The 6125-nt window shown below is 40.7% G+C and overlaps 1 long non-coding RNA gene across 1 annotated transcript; it reads left to right on the top strand.

Annotated features, from left to right (window-relative positions):
* The first annotated feature begins 2380 nt into the window (after nt 1–2380).
* Nucleotides 2381–5610, top strand: LOC138037848 (uncharacterized). The gene is made up of 3 exons (XR_011130123.1): nt 2381–2575; nt 4808–4895; nt 5375–5610. It is a non-coding gene; the product is annotated as an uncharacterized lncRNA (long non-coding RNA).
* The last annotated feature ends 515 nt before the right edge of the window (nt 5611–6125 follow it).

Raw genomic sequence — 6125 nt, 5'->3', positions numbered from 1 at the left:
TGATCTTGTAAACTGTAAAACGGCTTTGTCACGCGCAATACGGTCATGTGAGTTCTCGCCTGATCCAGTCTCCACACAGCTTTTCAATGTTGACCTGTTGGCATAGCAACAGGTTGGTATATATACAGTGTTTACTGAGGAAGAGTTTTACTCAATCTTGATGCAATAATGCAAAAAGTTACAAGCTACATGCGAAGTAGTATCGATTCCCTTTACAATCAAGGTTGTCGTCCGGTTAAAATTGTTAAAGAGCTCAAGAAAGAAGGCTTAAAAGTAAGCTTTGCAAGCATTACCCGAATCATAAAGAGATTCAAGACACTGGATCCACAAAGAACCGTCGCAGAACTGGAAGGCCAACGGAACTTTTGGAGGAAGCATCGAACATGAGATGAACAAGAACGACGAGGTGACCAGCAACCAGATTCGAAAGAAACTGGCTAAGCGTGGAATCGTGATTCACTCCTCCACAGTAAGAAGATCATGCAACAAACAGGGATGGACCTTGCAGCGCACTGCTTATTGCCAGTTGATCAGAGACGTTAACAAGGTAAATATGCTAGAGTACGCCCAACAAATTATGGAAAGTGGCGATACTTTCCATAACGTTATTTTCAGCGATGAATGTTCTGTCTCCCTGGAACAGTTCCGGCGCACTTGCTACAGTGGGGAACCCTCCCTTAGGAGCCACCAATCTGAAAAAAATCTATGACCAATAAATATACATGCACCTACACACATGCACATGATTTACGCTGCGAGCGTCAAGTCAACATAAGTCTCGCTCTTTACATTGCATGAGGCTTTGTCACGAGGGAAAGAAACTATATTAAAATTACTTTTAATCTCGCTTTTTTCTCTAGGCTACCAATTTCGCGGCACACACGATTTGCAATCAAATGAAATTGATGTTGTTTGATTGTTGTTTATCTTGCTTTAGGACAATACACCGCAAAAGAAACTTTTGTTCTGCAGAGAAATGGCGCATTAACAGAAAATCACACATCCAAAATCACTTTACCATGAAACGCAGGCTACCCGGTATAATATTTGCTCGGAAGTAGCGAACATCATTAACATGCTTTTACCTTTGGCGGGTTCATTGATAATTGCAGACACATTGTTACCAAAAAGAATTTTATCACGAATGTTAGATAAACATTTTTTTGGGAAACTTTTCGGAAAATTTGTTTACTTTGCGCTAAAAATCTGTTATCAGTTGACATTGTCAAGTGCAACCAAAGTACCCTGGATTGCAGAGGTTATTTTCTCGGTATGCAAAGAGCGACAAACTCTTTTGTCTAGATCTTGTGATAAAATTGATTAAAAAGACAACTGTCATCCATCTATTCAATTTACAATGGAGCTAGCGGTAAACAACACACTACCCTTCCTTGGCATGCTTTTGATGAAACAAAGAAGTAAGATTACCACAAGCGTATACAGAAAAACTACCAACAAAGGCCTCTTGTTGCACTACCAGAGTCAAGTGGACAACAAATAGAAGAAATCTCTACTCAAGACAATGCTTCACCGGGCGTACAGTCTGTCCTCAACGACCGAGCTGTTTAAAAAAGAATGTGAAAACATAAGATCGATTTTTCACAAGCTACAATACCCATCTGAATTGGTTGAAGCAACCATCCGTAACTTTATCGATACATCAGATGTCGAATCACAATCTACTACTAGCAATAATAAAAACACCATTAGAATCGTCTTGCCATTTATTGACCAAAAACCAGCCGATATTGTGAAGCGCCAACTTACTCAGCTAAATAAGAAACTGGATATAGATCTATAGCCAGTTTTTGTCAGCCGCAAGATCGAGGATGTCCTTAAATTCTGTGAGTCCAAACCATCATTACTCAGTCAACAACTAGTCGTCTATAAATTTCAATGTGGCTCGTGTGATGCGAGCTATGTTGGCTATACAGCTCGTCACTTGCATCAACGAATTGAGGAACATAGATACTCAGCTATCGGGAGGCATCGCCTAGCAGATCATGGCCAAACAACAGCACCCCCAGCGGCGAGTTGTAGTGTCATAAAGAAATGCGCATCAAAATTTGACTGCTTAATTCATGAGATGTTCTACATCAAAGAATTGAAACCATCACTTAATGTGCAGTCAGACTCTGTCAGGGCAAAACTATTTACTTAGAATTCACATTTATTGTTAGTGTACTATTGGATATATTGTTGTATTGTTCTATTGTTCTTGTACTATAAGTTATGCTTCATCCGATTAAAATTCATTGCCTGACGATGACATCGGCCGATGTCGAAACGTTGTCAAAATGAATCTAGTTGTGTTTGTCTTTTTAATGAAAACTCTTTTGTGGCACAAAAAGTGGCACGAGTTAACTGGAATCGAGGCCAATACTCGGATGTTTTTCAGTCAGCCATTATCGATCAATCTCCGCTGAAGAAGGGACAGAAAGTGAAGGTGATATGGGGAAAGAGTCTAAAGGAATATACAGCCGTCATTGGCTCCTATCCTTTGGAGCAGGCTGTTCAGTGTGGCAATCAGGAGAGCAAGTTGGCGCCAAGGAAGGCAAAAGCGAAACGAAAACTGGTGAGTGTCTGTTTCCCTTTTGCGAGGGTTTTATAACAGTTTTGTTGCTCTAAACTGCAGTTGTTTTCAACATGAGTCAGTTCGAACAATTTTCGATGCACACATCAGGTTTTAGTCATTTCCAATTCCTAGCTTGTATCTTGTAAGCCACAACAAATTTTCAATGTACTCGTTCGGTTATGTTAATTTGTATGGAAGTAACTTAGTTTTAATTGACTTTTACATACTTGTTATTCGGCTCTATGGACTTTGCTGTGCCAGGCAAACTCAGCTGCCATGAGTTACTGAATTTTGAAATCAACTGTAAGCAAAGTGATTTTGTCTTCTGTAGGTAAAGAAGTATTTAGACTTGGTCCCGGGTTCGTCCCACTCTAGCTCGGCCATGCTTTTAAACAGCCAACTGGTCTGGCTTCTGCCAATTGGGATTCTTAACCTGTTATGTTTATTTGAATTATTTGTTTCGTGTATTTGCTTGGCCCCACTAGCATTTTACCTCTCACACGAAAACGTTCCTTAAGGTCACACCATGAAGAGTTACACGGGATGTTAATAATCATTGGCAGTGCTAAATCACCCTTTACTCGATATACAGTCCATGTTTGATGTCAGAGCACAGCACCACAGCTCGATGTTTATTAGCTGTGAGTCGGTTTTGATGAGGGAGGAAAACCGGAGTACCCGGAGAAAAACCCTCGAGTCAGGTTGATCAACTGAAACAGCGCACTTGCAGGCTGGGGCCAGAGTTGAACCCCGGCTCGCAGTGGTGGGAGGCTCGATAGATAACCACTATAGCAATCGCAAAGACTTTCGTCTCAATATTGCGTTGTTAAACCATTTTATATAAAATATTTCCTGGTTCTTTAGATTGAGATCGCTAAAAGACATTCACTTATCGGCCCGAGTGCGTAGTTCAGTCCAAGGGCAACAGAAATTTGCATAAAATGGTAAGGTAAAGGTCAAGTAGGTTTCTCAAACCTTGTTTTTTTGTGCCAGCTCCATGAACGTATTAATGATAAAAGAACTAAAAATATATTGTGCAGAAACCCAAGAATTATTGTCCGATCTTGCTGAAAACTTGTCAGAATTCACCTCACACTAGTCGACAAGTGAAGACTTTTGGCGTCCGCCGACAGAAAATCCCAGTCCGCTAGTGTGCGGTGGCCTTTGCATGTCATTCGCAGTCGCGAAAAAAAAAAAACTTTTTAAATTGTTCAAGTCCATCATTTCCTCTTACACTGTGATTACGATACCTAATTGCAAAGTATTGCAACATACATGCAGAACCCTGCATGTGGAATAAGCCCAGATTCAAAATCAGCCAAGCTGCCTGATGTGACGTATATTCTTCGAGACACGGCAGTTCTTAAAAATCACAAAAATCTGCGGGTGTGCCGAGATCCCGAAAGTTTGGTATATCTTGCGGCTGTTTTGCGCTCCAGTGTGTTGGCTAGACAGAAGATTTGGGCATGCCCAGAGGATAAAACAATCTCTCGCCTTCGGTAAAGTAGGCAGGGAAAGCGGCCAAATAACAAATCTCAGACAAGAAAGATTTGAGTTTAAGGATTACAGTATTTCATTTCTTTTGATAACTTACGGGAATTTTATGAAAAACATTCAACATGCATAGCAGATACAGTATATCGATCATCAAAATGTTATGACAGCACAGGCAGAAAAAATCTGAAAAAAAACGGTGTTACCCGGCCCGTTACATTTTCTGAAGTTTTGAAAGCTCACCTGCTCCGTAAAGGTCGAGTTATTCGATCGGCTGAAAATTATCATTCGTTCTACTGCCGATGTTTTGCATGGATATACTAACGCTCGAGTTATTCCAACGGCTCAAACTTATCATTCGTACTTCTGCCAATGTTTTGCAGGGATATACGAAAGCTTGAGTTATTCGAACGGCTAAAAAATATCGTTCGTACTACTGCCAATTTTTGGCACGAATGAATGAGCCGTGCTCACGGGTGGCAAGTTTTTTTACACCGATAGCCTGAGTCGTTTAAACGACTGACTTTTATTTTGCACGGGAAGTTGAGTCGTTGAAACGGCATCACATGTTGTTCTCACGGCTTGTGCAGAGCTTTGAACGACTATCCATGAAAAACGACTTACTGTAGGGAACGTTTTCGCGTGAGAGGTCACATTTGCGTGCTGTAAGTACTGCCAAGGTGAATAACGGTTTTTTTTTACTAGACTAACCCACGGCCAATTTGTTTAATTCTACAGCTCAATGACACCCGTGATGAACCTGCCAAAGCTGCCAAGGTTTCCACCATTGTAGATAAAAGCAAAAAAGGAGAAACCTAAGGGAAAAGTATGTACTTTAGTGTTTATTATTCTGACAGCTCGAATATTAAAAGAGCGAATGGAAGTTTCTTTAATTTACTTTTACATATTAAAACTATAGCTGTATGGATTTTTTTCGTTCCCTGTTAAGTCAGTTGATACAAGTCAATGAAATTTAAAATCACCTGTGTGTGTCCCCCAAATGCTGCTCTTTAGGTAAATAGGTAGCAAATACTTGGACTTAAAGGGACACTTCATGTCGGATGTCGAAATTGAGCGTGCATCTAATTAGGTGCATTTCTGGACATAAGTGATGATTGGACGGCCTAAAATGGATCTTTAATTCACGATGTTTAATAAGTATTGCGCACGTTTCCTGATTTAGTGTACTTGCTCAGTTATGTTAATTGATAATTTTTTTTTAGACATTCACGTCTAGTAAGAAATCTGAAGCTTGCAATTAGACTTCAAGGATAGTTCACAAAATGACATGGATTTACTCCACAGACCCTGGATGTCGAATCACCGACCAAGGGACCCGAGGGGATAGAAAGCTCTTCTGACTCAGACTCAGAAGATGAAGAACGTCCGCTGGCGGCCCTTTTATGTCCACTTCGTCCACTTCGCATCGAAGACGATAGCCCATACAAGGAACCATTTGTGGATTTTACAGATGACTCTGATGTGGAGACAGGTCTGTCCCATGTAGGAGGTCTGCTGACAAAGGCGATCTCAACTGTTGAAAAGACCACTGTGGTAAGTTAGCTTTCCTTTTAACACGCATTGAAACCCTGACTCCACTGAAACCCCGCTTCGAGTTAACCGTCATGTTCGAGTTAGCAGGGTTCTACTGTAACTTACATACTGTGTGGGGGCTAACTTTGTGTCACAATTGAAACAGGAGCAATATAAGAGACCCCCAACTCCGTTTGACTTAGACAGACTACTGGAGGAACATGATTTAACAGGTACGTAATAAGTAGTCTTAACTTGAATAAGCGGACTTTTAAAAGAAGCAGAGCTGGTCAGGCAGTTAATACAGTAGATTTAATGTTGCTGGATTAACATTTCGGATAAGCAAAACCACTTTTATCCTGCTCTTTTTAAATAAATTGCTGATCCTGACCTTTAATAACATCCGGCTTAAGTTTTCTCTCGTAGGCTCAAGTGGCACTTCCATGCTTTTCAGGAGACATTCTTTTAATTTCACTTGGATGTAGCGATAGAGCTCCTACAGGAAACGGCAATATCACAAAGC

Source organism: Montipora capricornis, chromosome 2 (genome assembly GCF_036669925.1).
Source record: "Montipora capricornis isolate CH-2021 chromosome 2, ASM3666992v2, whole genome shotgun sequence".
Lineage (NCBI taxonomy): Eukaryota > Metazoa > Cnidaria > Anthozoa > Scleractinia > Acroporidae > Montipora > Montipora capricornis.
This window is presented reverse-complemented; position numbering and strand designations above follow the sequence as displayed.